Here is a 14,824-nt window from a genome sequence, read left to right on the forward strand (position 1 = left end):
GCTGTGGGGCAGTGGCTGTGGGCAGATAGCGGGAAGGTGTCTGGCACCCTGCCCGGGGGGCACTGTCTCGCCTCCCCCCACCCAAAAGCAGGGCTATGAGCCAAGAGGTCTGCAAACAGGGAGCCCAACAAGCAACGTTTGTTTGGAAGGTGATGGCAGAGGTGGGAACAAAATTCATGTTTCCTGAGCATCCTTCAGGAACCCACCCAGAAGACAACTCCTTTATAAAGATATGGTTTTGTGGTTTTGTGATTTTTATTTATTTATTTATTTTTTTCCCCTATGACAACAAAACAGAATTCTGAGAATGTAAAAACTGGCATGTGTGTGGAGGGGGTGCTAAGAGGATTTCCCAACATCTCCATCTGATTACAAGCAATACAGATAAGAAAGTTCCTGGCAGCGCTGGCGTGGCTGTTTCATACCCAGCCTTCCGCTAAGGACCAGAGAATCCTGATAAAGTTTTTCAGAAAAAAAAAGAAAGGAGAGACTTAAAAAATTACCTTAGAAACTTTTTGGCAAAAAGCACACTTTGCTTTTTTCCAATTCTCCCTGCCCACCACCTCAGCAGCACCAGCATCTTCCCCTTCTTTTATCTGTTTGCCATCACTACTTCAGTGGCAGAGGGGCAGACTGCTTGCCCCCAGCATGGTTACATGCACTTCTGTCCCAGTCCCCCTCTCCAAAATCCTGCATAAATGGGGCCAGGGAATGAGCACAGCGTGCTTGCTCCCCCCAAAAACTGCCATCCATCCTGGGCTCCTTCAGCTTCAGCTCCTGGGGTCAGGAGGCCAGCCGTGCCGTACAGAAGGCTGGCTGGAAGCCTCTCCTGGGCTGGGGAGGGTCTCTTCAGTTTCAGCTGCAAGAAAGGAGCAAGCTTTCAGGCACAAGGATCAAGTGGATCCTCTGTAAATGAAGAAAAAATGTCCCTGGAAGGGAAAATAAGCAGTAATTACAGAGAAAAATGCTTTCTCATCACAATAATGGCTTGATGCTGAAAGGTAGGGTTGCGGCATCATATAGACGTGACTCCCTGACGTTGTTTCGGAGACCTTTGCGAAGCCGAGCGTATTGCCCGCTGGGTTGCTGGAGGCTGGCGTTCACTTGCCGAGACCTGGGGCTCCCCATGGGACGTGGAGATGACTGTCCCACCAGCCCAGCAGCTGGCTGCTCCGGCACTCGGTGCTTCCCACTCCTTCCTCAGCACCGCTTGATGAGGATCCCTCCAGGCCTCAGAGCTGATGCTGGAGCCGCAAAGAACAAATCCCGATTTAAGAAAACAGGAGTGCAGAGGAAGCAGTAAATTTTCAGGGGAGAGTTGGAGACAAAAGAAAAAAAAAATTGACACCTTGGCTTAATGTTGAAAAGACTTAATGCTGTTAAAAAATAAGCTTTTGCACCTTAGTAGAGAAATTGCTTGCTACATTTGGCACCAGTTTGAGCCTCAGCACGGCTGCGTGCACGTTAAGGAATAGCCAAAGTAAAACTGAGACAGTTTCCCAGCCTCGAAATGACAAGGACATTGGCGCTGTGTCCGCAGGGAGGGAGGGCAGATCCTGTGCAGTTGTCTCTGAGTGGGGTTTTAATGACTACAGGGAGAGAAGAAGCACTAGAAAGGCAGAAGGAAAATGCTACAGCTAGGAGGAAATTATTTTTATTGCTAATACATGGGTGCTCATAATGTCTAATTCTTTACAGCTTATAATGTTTAATTCTTTACAGCTTTTGCTTTATTTGCACATTCTTCGCTCCTCGCCGCTCTGCACGCTGTAGTGGCAGCGAGCGTATTTCAGAATTACTGTTCTCAAAAGCCTCTATTCAGTGGTTTTGAATGAATAAAAATGTTTGTTGAAGCAGCAGCGGTGCTCAGAGCGGTCAGTGCCCGGACAAGAGCTGTGGCATGTCCATGGCTCTGCCCTCCCTGTGCTTTACATCCTCCTCCTGCCCTCTCCTACCCACCACTTACTTTTAAGACTTCCCTGGAAATATTTTCTTGGGACAGCGTAGGCGTGTGTTTAGTCAAAGCCCAGGGCCGCCTTTCTTGGTGGAGGTTTGCCTTTGTGTTCACTCGTGAAGCCAGAGGAGGAGAGGGGAGGAGGGTGGGAGCATCTGACACCCCCAAAAGTGGCACTGTGGCAAGGCCAGTTTTAGGGCAGCACTGCAGCTGTCCGTGTGGCTGGGGAAGAGGGAATCTCAGAGGAAGCTTTGCAGTGCTTTATACTTTTAGATCACTGGTTATCTTTCAGATAACTAATGGGGATTTAATGTTCCTTCACCACGTGTTGTGTCTGGTTTAGGATAAGCGAACCACTGTCAGTTTACTACAAGGAGCTGCAGAGGGGAGGCAACACCCAAGGCATCTGTATTATTTTGCCTTGCATCAGGTGCTAAAAGTCACTAAACGCACCGTGAGTCACAATATTTTTTCCCAATTTGACTCGCTTACCCAATCATATTTTTACTCCAGCCTTCAGGCTTGAAAAAGCATGTGCATAATCAGTTCATTTTGTGTGGTCTAGGCTATAAAAATGCCCCCTCTGTTCTTTCCATATGAAAAATGTGTTTTTAATTTTGGGAAACTTATATAATTTTCTGTGCTTTCTTTTGTATTTCAGATTGAAAACAAATGCTGCCTTCCCCTAACTTTGCATGTTCCAATTACGGAGTTGTGAAAATAAGTCATCCCTCAGCTTTTGTTACTTTAAAACAGCTATCGGTGATGTCAGAGTCAATACTAAAAGCATTAAGAATGCTGGCAGAATGTAATGCAGCTGCAATCCAACATGATGTTGGAAATGGGGTTGAGAGCATAAAGGCTTTCCATATTCCCAGGGCGCACAACTGCTCGCGGCCTTGGCTTTGATCTCTTCAAAGGCTGCTGCCTCCTCCTCGATGGAGAGACTTGGCTGCCACTCGCTCGCATTGAAAAAAGGCAGAGGTCTCTATTCAGGCAGAAATCAATCAGTGTGCAGGAACAATTATGTGTAATTCAACCATCATGAAAACAGGACGAGATTATGGGTTTGTTACCTGAGTGACTGCGTGGAGATGGGGAGCAGCGGACGCCGGCGTCCCGCTGACACACCGCATCTCGGTGACAATTAGGGACGTGTGAGCAGGGCGGCGGGTGGGGGCGGCGGGATGACAAATGCTGGTCACGCTGTCCAGCAGAGCAGAAAATGAGGTTACAATTGGGAGATAATGTTTGCATATGTAACCATATTTCAGCAAGCTGGGCAACTTCAGGGAACAGAGGAGATGGGCTATCGTAAACAACGTCGCTGCGTGCCGCGGCCAGGAGCTCTCAGCGAGACAGCCGCGCGACCTCGGCGTGAGAAATCCGGGCGCCGCGTCCTAATGAGCTGCTCGTGGGATGCAGCCTGCCAGCGCTCGGGGGTGAGAATTTCCCAGGAGTAGGAGAAACCCCCTGGCTTCGGCCCCAGGGGGGGCAGAGGGAGCAAACAGGAATGTGGGCAGCGACAGCGGCTCACTGTGGATGCGTCCGTCCCCTCTCGGTGGGGATCTGCTTCACCCCACGGAAGCGTGTCCCTGAGCGAGAGCGCTTTTAGATTTGCATGGTAACGTTTTGGCTGTAGTAGGCTGCCGGGGGTGTGACGTGATGCTCAAAACATCTTCTGATGTATAATGGCCTCCTTTAATTAGGAACTTGCTTTCCCCCCCGCCTCCCCGCCCCGAGCAGTGAGCAATAGCGCGCTGTCTTGAAAAAGAGAAGGAGAACCTGCGTGCGTAGTGTCAGCCACGAGAATATTTATTTAAAGTGTTATTGCCTATAAAGTCTTAAAATAGTTTTCCTCCCAAAAAGGCAAAATAAAACACAGATGACTGATTATAAAATGGTATCCCTGCTCGGTTTGGTACACAGGACGAGCTTCACCTTTTATACAGCTCAGGCTTAGACATCAGAGGCGCAAGAAGCTGCTTTGAGTTACAGATCTTCAAACAATAAGTCAAAACAAAAAAATCAATCCCTCCAGTCCCTGGGTGCAGTTAGCTAAAGATAAAAGAGAAAAATAAAGTTATGCTAAAGCAGGTAGAGGAAAGGAACAGATATGCCAAGGAAACACAGAGGACAAGTGCAGAGCTGAAGCGGGCCTGGTGCGAGCCAACATCAATGAATTTTTCTCTTATCAAAAACTTTTAGGGTTGCCAATTCTTTTCAGACTGGATCCACTCTGCTCCACGACTGCCTGGAGCCTTGTCTGCTGTAAGGGCTGCTCTCCCCACCCTCCGCATGCCTCCTTGGTACCCTTCAGTTCGATCACACCAGGGCTAGGCAGCATCTCACACACGTGTGAAACTGCGCTGCAAACGGCATCTGGGAATTAAGGGCTCGGGCAATCCCTTGTCGCTACAAATGCAAACTGAGATTTCTGTTCAAATGTTTGGTGGAAGATGCACAATCTCAAAAAAAAAAAAAAAAAAAAACACAGCAAAACCATTTGCCTCTGGTGATGTGTCCCCCCCTTCCTCTGCCTCCCTATAAATTTAGATGGCAAAGGAATGTTTTTAATGTAGGGGAAAAAAAAAAAAAAAAACAGGAACAATGTGATTTATGCTTTTTTGGCAGCCGATTCGTGACATTTTTGATGCCGGTTAGCTGTCTTGACTCAATCAAGCACTTCGCTTAAGCCATAGCCTGCAAGAAAGAGAGCATTGCGCCCCGCAGTCACGATATGCCTGCTGAACTCCTCCGTGCGTGCAAAGCCACCTGGTTCGTAGAGGAGGTGGAGAAGTTTAGCTGGTGCCCACCACGTCCACGGCTGGGACAACAGAGCAGAAAGGGAAGTGTCGTGGCCCTAAGCAAAAAGTTGGGGATCTGCAGATGAACATAAACCAGGGTGAGGGTACCGACGCTGGGTGTTGCTCGTAGCTGAGGTTTGAGGAGGGGATTTCAGGCAGCTGCCTGCTAACCTGGTGCTGATTCTTCTCACTTCGGGCTGCTTAACCGCTGCCTTCCCTGCTCTGAGAAAAACATAAATCACACTTTTCTCTGTCAACAAAGACATCAGCCGCTACAAAGATGTTTATGGGATTGCAAGCTGAACAGGAAAAGGGTTAATGAGCAGAGATGTTACTATGAGATACGGTGTGGGAGACGTGCCCCACGGTGCGAAAAAACGGTACCTTCAGTCTCGTGTTTCGGTGAGCTGGAAGTCACCGTAGGTAACCCTACTCAGGAGAAATGTTCAGCCTTCAAAGAGAAAAGAAAAACCGCCACCACAAGAAAACTGCAGCACGATAACTATTCCCATTCATCCCTGGGTGGACAGCACCTTAAAGATGCATTTTTTTGATTGCTTTGACAGCTCTCCCTAGGGTTGCTGGCCGTGGGGTCGAGTTGGGGCTGGAGCTGCCCTGCTGCAGCAAGGCAGTGGGTTCCTCTATTCCCACCTGGAGGTGACATCTCCTCAGCAGCAGCCCTCGGCCTCTCTGAAGAAATATTTTGTGTTTTGCAGAGGTGCAGACAGGTCTGGGGCTAGGTGATGGAGATCTGGGTTGTGAGACGTGCTTCTCTCTCGTCAAGGGGAGGAGGACGGGTCCTGCTTGGGGCTGCCAAGGCAGCGAGCAGGAGGTCACTGTAAAATAACTTCTGTACAGAGGGCACATGGTGCCTTCTGATCTCTTCTCTTTCCTTCCTGAAGGGTGCCAAGCGCAAGCTCCAAAATACTTTGGTTTGAAGCAGGATGAGCTGGGAGGCTTTCTGCCAAGCACGGGGCTTAAACAACCAAATCTGAAGCAGAAAGTGCCTCAGCTGAACTTGCAGAGCGTTTTGCTTGTTTTTGTTCGAAGCATGTGTTGAATGGACACAGAGGAGTGAGTGGAGGTGTATGGGGGCTGTAGGGTTGTGCCTCTCCTTCCCGCTCCTCCTGCCCCTACCTAGCCACTGTGGGGAGCACCAGCCAGCCCGTCCCGCTTCAAACCTGCAGAGAATCATGCTGGCCAGGCCTCGTTCCTCCTGGTGTGGGGCTCTTCTCCCTTTGTCTTTTCCAATCCGTCCGAGCCGAGCATCCCAGCAGCAGCAGCAGCAGCAGCTAATTGATTTCGCCTGTGTCAGCTCATCCGGCGCAGTGAGCAGGGTGTACCGGCAGCAGCCAAGCCCCAGGCGGGGAGGAGCCGCTCTCCTGGCAGGGAGCGAGTGGCGCGATGGATGCTCCTCGTTTAGGGCAGTGTCTAATTGGGGCATGCCACTTTTGGCAGGTGCCTTGCACAGAGACAACCCCAGCATGCCAGATGACAATTCGGACACCCCGTGATACGTGTCCCTCTCTGGAGAAGACATCCCGGGATGGGTCCTCCTGGGAGCAGCACACGCAGCCCGGGCGACACAGGAGCAAAAGGCAGCCCTCTGTAGACATGCCACCCCAAAGGCCCCGCTGTCCCTGGCCTCAGGGGACGTAGCAGCAATTATGGGGTTGTGCAGCTGCTGATTTGCATGTCTGCCTGCCCGGAGCAGCTCTCGTGTCACCCCGCCGTGGCGTTGCTTTGTGGGTGTCTTCTGCTCTCCCCCGGCAGCCCGAGCAGCTGGACCTGGAGAAGTATCGAATTAGTTTTATTATGCCGCGATCTGAAGTCATTACTGGTGTAAGCCGATGCAGTCCCATTATTGTTGATGGGATTGTGGCTCTTCATGTCACAGGTGAATTGGGCTCAATTAACCGGAGCCGGTTGGTCTTAATTAGAAGCTCGGCTCCTCCCGGACGTGGGACGCCCCGGCCCTGCCTGGCCACCCTGGGGGGCTCTTGCCTTCGCTCCTGCTGGATGCCACCCCCTGCAGCCTGCCCTCCCCTTCTCCCAACAAAACCATCTTCACCCCGGCACCAGCCTCCGGTCAGGTGGGACCGTCCCGAGGCCGTGCCCATCTGCTGGCCCTTCCTACAACGCGCTGCCTCCCGCTAAATATAGCGCCCGCCTGGGCTCTATTTTGGGCTCCCGATTTAAGCACGCTCTTCGCTGGGAGCCCTGCAGGACTCCGGGGGCAAAGCCCTGCAGGAGGAGCCAGGAGGAGAGGAGCCGCCACGGCTCGGCTTCCTGAGGGCTCGCGTCCTTCCCTGGCCAGGAAGGATGTGCTGGGGACGGAAAGCTCGCGTGGGGCTGCCCAGCCGGCCGGCTGCTGCGAAACAGGCGGTGTGACAGCTGACTGCTGCCTCCTCCCTGGCTAATCAAGAGCTCCTTCCTCTGCCTGGTCGTAGCTTTTTAAATTTTTTTTCCATTTTCCCCCCTCTGAAAGCTCGTGGGAACGTGGCCGTCGGAGACCTCTGCCCCTGGCGAGGTGGGGCTGAGGGTGGCCAGGGGGACGAGGTCATCCGTGTGGGCGAAGGCTGGTTTGGTGTTCAGCCTCAGGCTGATCCCTTTCAGACCACTTCCCCCCCGTGCCTTAGGATTTGGTAGGGCTGTTCTCGCGACCCGGCGTGCGTCGTCCCGCGGGCCGGAAAGCAGCTGCAGATAGCCAGGAAGGGGCGAGCAGCTGGAGGCGCTGGCGGCATTTGGAGGCGGTGGAAGTCGCGTTTTCTCACGACCTTGCTGGGGTCTTGCCCTTCCCTGTCCACGTGTCACCCTCAGCAGGGATTCACCATCAGGACAGGGGACAGGGGCTTGAAGAGAGCGATTTGGGTGGAAAGCAGTGGGTCGATGGGGAGCTGGATGGACCAGGGGCTGCTTGTCCGTGTCTGGTCTCTCCAGGAGGGCAGTCCGTGGTCTGTGCTGTGCCCCATATTTCAGTCCCTTTTCACGGGACTAGGCAGTGTTTTGAGCTCTGCTGTGGATACTCAACCTGGTTGTACCAGGGGTGGCTTCCTGAGCCATCCTGCCTGTTATCTCCACGGCCTTAATGAAGGACCCCTCGTTTCCCAGCGGGTGTCTGGGTGCGAGACCAGTGCTTAGCGCCTCGGGGGCTGCGATACCCGAACACCCCTGTAGCTGCTCAAAGCGGGGAGCACGGGCGAGGAAGGTGCTGCTATTTCGGTTCCCGCGGTGGTTTGTAATGGGTGCCTCGGTGCCGAGATAAGATGTGGTGGGTGGCATTCACATCAGACGCTGCCCCACTCGCGAGAAACAGAAAACAAACAAAAACTGAGATAAGCAGTACTTTTAAGGAAGATCAAAAACTCGTCTGCGTGTTTCTTCTCCCTGGGAGAACCTGTGGTCCTACTGCCAGATCAAATGCAGGGTTAGGTAGGTATGTACAGGGCTCTGGTGAAAAAAGGTAGCAGCTGAACACTGCTGCCAGGAAGATATGACAGCTTTGGCGTGAATCACCACATCGGCGCACCGAAAAAGTATTCTCTGAAAAAGTTATTTTTGTTCCAGTGGAGGTGCTGAGCCATTCCTGCACCGTGTGGGGTGGGAGGCAGCGAGGTGGCTGCGTTTTGTGTGGAAATGGCACAAAACAGCCTCTTGTTACCTTGTCTCCTAAACTAGCTTGCAAAAGTGCATCCTTACTTTCTAAGCCTGCTTTATTTTCATTTCAGTGGAGCTTTACCAGAGCAGCTCATTTGCACTTGATTTATCACATACCTCTCTGCTTTTTCAGCCCTGTCACCTCCGATGGGTTGAAACCCAAAGGCAGGATAAAAGCACAGCACCTCTGAGCTGTATTTTCTTGCGGAAGCTTTACATGCATCTTCCCGTGGCTTGCATAGCTCGCATACATTGGGGCTGCTCCCTGCTGCTATTGCTGTGCAGCAAGTCACTCTCTAAACTTAGCTCTGATCCCAGCCGTCCTCCCCTGAAGATGCACGCTGCTTCAGCCCGCACCTTGGAGATGTCCTTACGGCGCTTGGTGGCATCCACCCCTGCCCCCCTGGCTGTCACCCCGACGGTGGCCACGTGGGAGGCTGCAGGAGCTGCTGGTGGGGAGGGAACTGAGCCGGCTCTCCTGTCTCAGAGAGATCCCATGCCAGCTGGGTAATGGGGAGAGATTAATGACTGCCTTGGAAGCCAGTTTTCCAGCACGCCGGCCGGAGGGCAAGCATCATGATAGTTGCAGCAGCTGGTTTGGAGAGGAGGGAAATGAGGGGAAGATAAAATTGCACGCCCAGAATGCCAGGGTAGCCTGTGTCCGTGCTTTGATGTCTTCTCCCTCCACACCCTCCTGTGGGTTAAAAATGAAACTAGACTGCATTTATCATGGGTGTGTGAATATCTGTATTTAGCTCCAGCAAGCAAGCTCCTGGGCTGGATCCTCGCATGTGCAGCACTTGGGGAGATGCAGCTGGGCCAAACGCAGGCACGGAGGGGAGCTCTCTGTGCCCTGTTTTCTGGGGACATGCGGGCACACACACATCGTCTCCCCTGCCCCTCGTTGTGGGGTGCCAGGGCAGAAGAAGGGGCTCCTCCAAATTGCTGGGTGCCTGCGAGAAGGCAGCTTGGGGGAACGGAGCCTGGCTCCTGCTATCGCGCCACACCGCTGCATCCACTTCTGCACGGCGCGCTTTAATCAGCAGCCCTCCCCCCGGCCCCCGGGCCTCGAAATTCCACAAAACCCAATTAACAGAGATGAGAGAGCTCTAGCATGTATACATATGAAATTTCAGAAGGCTAAAAAAGAGACTCCTAATACCATAAAGCCTGCCCTAAAGTAAAATTTGCATCTGAAATCTACATAGCCAACCCCCGCGAGGAAGGCGGCATCGCCGAGCACACCGCCTTTTCCCCCCAACGGGGGGAACTTATCCAGGTTGGGCTGGATTTGGCTGCAGCCGACTTGCAGATGGGGAAACCTGCATGAGGCGGCTGCAGGGACCGTGCCACGGCCACCCCCGGGGATGAGCAGCGGCCCCGAGGGTCAGGAGAACCTCCCCGGGTCGGCTGCCCAAAGCAGCCAGGTGGCTGCGGTGCTTGCGCAGGCTCATTAGGGGAAGTGCTCAAGACTGATCTAATTAGCACCCGCAGACTCAGCCCAGGTGTTTCATGCTTTACTGACCCAGCACCTCGCTGGCTCATTCCAATCGCCTGTCCTGGGCTGCTTGGAGAAAGACGCTCCCCCCTTCTTCGAAATAATTAAAAAGAAAAAAACTCAGCAAAACCAGTCCTTTAGGTACAGGTTAGGCACTCAGGGGGGAACTGGGGGAAAAAAAAAAGCTTCATCCCCTTCTGCTCTTTGTTTTACTGTTTGTTTTGTGTCAGATACACACTTTCTCCTCCTGTTATCCTACCTGCAGCTTAATTGTGTACTAATTGGAGACCGTGCTTCTGTGGCTCTGCTTGTTTCTGAATCTCTCCGTGCATGCCTTCCCTACGAGCGATGCACAAGGAGCCCTCTTCAGTTAGGGGAAATGGAGCAGGAGCCGAAGCCTCGCGCCCAAATTCCTCCAGTGGTTCCTCGGCAGGGCAGGGGGGACCGGGCTGCGTGCTGGCAGCACAGGTAAGCATTTCGCTGCCAAAACACGAGGCCTCAAAGCTGCTTTTTTTATTACCTCCGGATTCTGCAGAGGGCTCGTTATCTCACGCCGCGAGCCAGCATGATCAAAGCCCCGGGAAAGGTCAGGCATTCCTGCAGGAGCCACGCTCAGCCAGCGCTCCCCCAGCCCACGGCACCTCCCGAAATCCTTTATCTCGCTAAACGAGCCAGCCTACAGATTAGCCAGCCCTGCCTCAGCTTGATGTCGAGAGTACCTAACACCTGGCCTTGGTTTTCTGAAGAGGAGAGGGTTCTTTTTTTTTTTTTCTTTACATTTTGTTTTGTTTTTATCTCGTGGGGGAGGCAGCGTTTCCTTCCTCTAACTGAATGCAAGGGAGCTCGATGCTGAGAACAGGGTGCATCTCTGTGCTGCGCCGAAGGAGCTGCCTTTCTCGTAGTGTCAGCTCCCAGCTTGACGCAAAGTGATGCAAATGGTGAGTTGTCAAATTTCCCGCGCCTGAAAAACCATCTATGGTGTCTTCCAGCGTTGTTGTCTCGTTGCTTTGCTAGACTGGCAATTAATTACTCTTTTGGGGCCTGTTACCTCACAGGAGCACTTTTTGAATGTCCATACGGGTGTTTGTACACCTGTGGTGCAGCACGAGCGGGCTGCCCCTGTGGGTCTGCGCAGCTGGCAGCCCTGGGGTGCCAGAAGTCCCTGGTGGGCTGGGAAGCCTGCTGGGGTGATGGTCATTTTGCCCTGGCAGTGGGTTGTGGCCTCTGGGAGCTTTGTGGCACCGGCTGAGGTAAGAGGAAGGTATGGAGGAGGGTGTCTCTTGTTAAATCCTTCACCGAACTCTTCTGCCACCAGCTAAGTTTCTGTCTGGTGAGCTGCTGAGGAGCGTTTTGCAGAGCCTCCTGTGGCTGCGTTTCTCCCCAGAGGCAAGCATGGCCTTTACTGCAACGAGAATTGTCGAGGAGGAATGTGACTGTGATCAGAAATTGTCCACCTCTGCCGTGCTATGGGGAGGAGATAATTGTGCAGACGAGCGTTAATTGCCTGGAAAATCAAACCATCCCTAATGACGGGGCACTGGAAAACTTCGGAAGTGCCTCTTTAACGAAGTAACGCATAACTGGTGTTGGGTTGAGGTGTGATTGCAGGGCGACCCCTTGCCACGGGCAGGGCTCTATGTGCAGCCCTAGGACCATCTGGAGGGGTGATTTACCAGGGGCTCAGGCAATTCAGGCTCTCTTTTATGATGTTTAGACTTTTACCCATGTTATAAAGTGCAGTCCAGGCTTTTTATGAGGATGGAGGTGCCTGCTGCACAAAACTTAGGCTGTGGGCTGGGTGTTATTTTTTCTTTTAAGAGTGATTTTAAATTTTAAAGGGCAGCTCTTGAATTAAAAAAAAAAAAAAAAAAAAAATCAAGTCTAGCAGCAGGCAGGAATATCCCATGCAGGATTTAAAGGGCATCACGTGCGTTGTGCATACCGACAGCGTTTTATTTAAGCCCTCTGGCACCTTCCTGGGGCGAGCGCAGAGGCTGGAACAAAGCCAGAGCAGATCTGGTGCCACCACTGGTGGGAAAGTCACATTTTGGGTCCTGAGGACCCCCTGTATGATGAGGCTGCGTTTTGGCAGGCACAGGGCAACTCTCAGAGACTGACCTAGCACCAAAGCCGATGCAGGAGCATCCCCCAAAGACTCTCTTGTTGGCTCCTCTTGATGTTCTGGGTCTGCTACCTGATGCTGAACATCCGTACCTGGTCTGTATGAGGCGCACGAGTGCGAGGTTTTAATTTTGACAGCTCCCTGACCTGAGCCACCTCCTGCCAGCAGCCTGTGCTGGGAGACCCTGGCCCCCTTTTTTACATCTTCTGAGACAATGAGATTGGGCAACTGGGGATATTGGCATCCACAGTGTGGGCCAGAAAAAGTGTTTGAAGCCCTGCTTCTTTGAGCCCATGATTCACTCTCTGCTCCTGCTGAGCTGTGCACTGTGATAGTTGTACTTTTAGCTACGTGTAAGTGTAATTTCGGAGCGTGATTTTGTGTCTCACGATCGTTACAAACCCTCGTGGGACTGATCCATAACATTAAGCTAGCAGCTCTTCATCACTTTTGTTTGTACTGAAGTCATCTTGCACAATGTGGCAGAGAAATAATTCCTGTTACGACCTTCTACTGATGGTTCAAATAACCTGTCTAAGAGACATCCTGTTTCTGGAGGGCCCTATTGCTTTAATTCCTATTAAAATTGGTTTTGCCTTCTGTGGAACAGTGCTGCAGAAATTAAGTACTTGCAAATGCGTTTTACCTCCAGATATATGTTGCAGCTTGCATTTTCAATCCTGGTGAAGCTTTAGCAGACTGCTACTTTCGGCCTAATCATTTGTACGTTTTTAGGGATTTTTTTTCTTTCTTTAAAAATGAATATTTTATTTTAAGCCTTTGGACCATCTTGCCCACATCCAGTGATGGATGTCTAATGAGATGACTTTTTACCTCCACTAAATGGTTATATTGTTTGCACTGATGTATGCTAAGACTTGATGCATTAAATCTTTGGTCATTAGCAGATGCCATTAGCAGAAAAGTCCAAATCACTTAGAGCTGTGACTTAAGACTTTTCATTAAAACCTGAATTTGCATGTTATTGGATAAATCTGTTAATACGGTTTAGCTGGACTCAGAAGTTACTCGAAAACTTTTTCCAGTGGGTATGCAGGGTCAGCAGTGCCTGGGAGCCTTGGATTTCGAGGAAGTGCCCCGTGTGCTTGCTCTACGCCCTGCTGTATGCTGGGTGACCTCTATGTTAATCCCACCATGTTCTGCCAGCCCCCCAGGCTCTTAACTCCATGTCTCAAAACTCCTGGCTGCTGGACAGTGCATGGATGGCCCGTCCCATGACTTTGGTGCTAGGCAAAGGTTTCCCCATGGGAGCACTTTGGACTGGAGTCCTTGTCCTTGCCTTCGTGCGACAAAGCTAAGATGTGCTCCCCGTGCATGCACACTGGACTTGAACATCTGAACCAAAAACGTGTACATTCCCTGAACCAAGAACATCTCCGTTCAGTTCACCTCAAAAAATCCCTGCTCAAAGAGAAGCTGACAGTTTTCAACCTTCTTGGTCTCAGTTGGCCTCTGTTATGGCACGTGACATTGAGTAGGCTGTGGTACGGACACCACGTAGATGTATGCTTGGGAGTGGTCCTATTTTAAGTGCTTTCATCATACTGAAAGGCATCACTGCTGCACGGGATGGGACTTTCTGGGTTCGCCCCAGGATCCTCGGCCTGCATCCTGTGGGACATGAGGAGGCCGACAAGGAAGAGTCACCTCATCCTGTGACGCACGTCGTCGGCCCAAACAGGAACACACAGGAGCACCAGGAACACGCAGGAGCACCGGCCTTCAGGGGGTGCCCTCAGGCCACTCACTCCTGTACCACATTTCTGTATTTATCCACCCGACGGCCTCTCATTTGCCCGAACAATTTCCAGGCTTGGTTTGGAAACTCCCCAGGTTGAGTGTTGGACCAAAGCGCATCCCCTTGTGCAGTAGCATGGCATCAGCTTGGGCTTGTGAAAACCATGGTTCTTGTGTTCCCCTAGGCCAACAGAGAACAGAAAGGGCTGTAGGCAGGTGGGAAACAATGGGGGGAAAACACCTTTTTGGCTGGTGTGAGGTAAGGGAATGGCAGGCTGTGTGGGCAAAAGAGCCTTTGCTTAACCCCACAGAGCTGCGTATTTCCAGTGTTGGATGAACCATTCAGGATGGACAAAGTTAAAGGACCATCACATGGGAACCAGAGCTTAAAATGAGCATCAGCTGTTAAAGTGTGGAGCATTTACTAGGAACTGATGACCATCAGGAGGACCCGTTGCTGTGTTGGGAGAACAAAATAAAACATTGCAAAATATTTTAAGAGAAAAAGCTTTCCGTGCGAGTGTGCTGCTTTGCTGGTGATTTCATGCCCTATCAGTCGTTAGTGCGTATTTCTAAAACTAATGGGCTGTGCGTAATTCTGGCAGCACGTAAGTAGCAGTGGGCTTGTCCTCTCCCTGATAGCAACCTTGAAAGAGCTGCCTGGCTCCCCGCGCGGTGCCGTGCCGCAGCATCTCAGGTCTCCCAACAGCCTTCCCGAGAAGGTGAGAACAAACAAATTAAGGAGTCACGAGAGAGTAGAAAACTCAGATAGCAGGGGATTTCTAATCAAGCTATTTTAATACTGGGTGTGCTTTAATCACTCGCTTAATGGCGGTGCTTAATGAACACTTGAAATAAAGTGTGTTTCTGTCGGAGATTCAACAGCCATGTTTTTAAAGCTGTCTTGAGGGAACTCAAATGTTTATTACAACTTTTCAGCAAAAAAGCAGTCACAGTTGTGCTATATTAATTTCCAAGATTGAAGGAAGGAAAGAAAAAAAAAGTTGCAAAAAGAACAAGAAGGTAGA

The 14,824-nt window shown here is 51.4% G+C and overlaps 1 protein-coding gene across 4 annotated transcripts in view; it reads left to right on the forward strand.

Annotated features, from left to right (window-relative positions):
* Window positions 1-14,824, forward strand: part of LEF1 (lymphoid enhancer binding factor 1) — a 64,193-nt gene that overhangs the window by 12,673 nt on the left and 36,696 nt on the right. The window lies entirely within an intron of this gene.

The sequence above is a fragment of the Cygnus olor genome, chromosome 4 (genome assembly GCF_009769625.2).
Source record: "Cygnus olor isolate bCygOlo1 chromosome 4, bCygOlo1.pri.v2, whole genome shotgun sequence".
In the NCBI taxonomy this organism is placed as follows: domain Eukaryota; kingdom Metazoa; phylum Chordata; class Aves; order Anseriformes; family Anatidae; genus Cygnus; species Cygnus olor.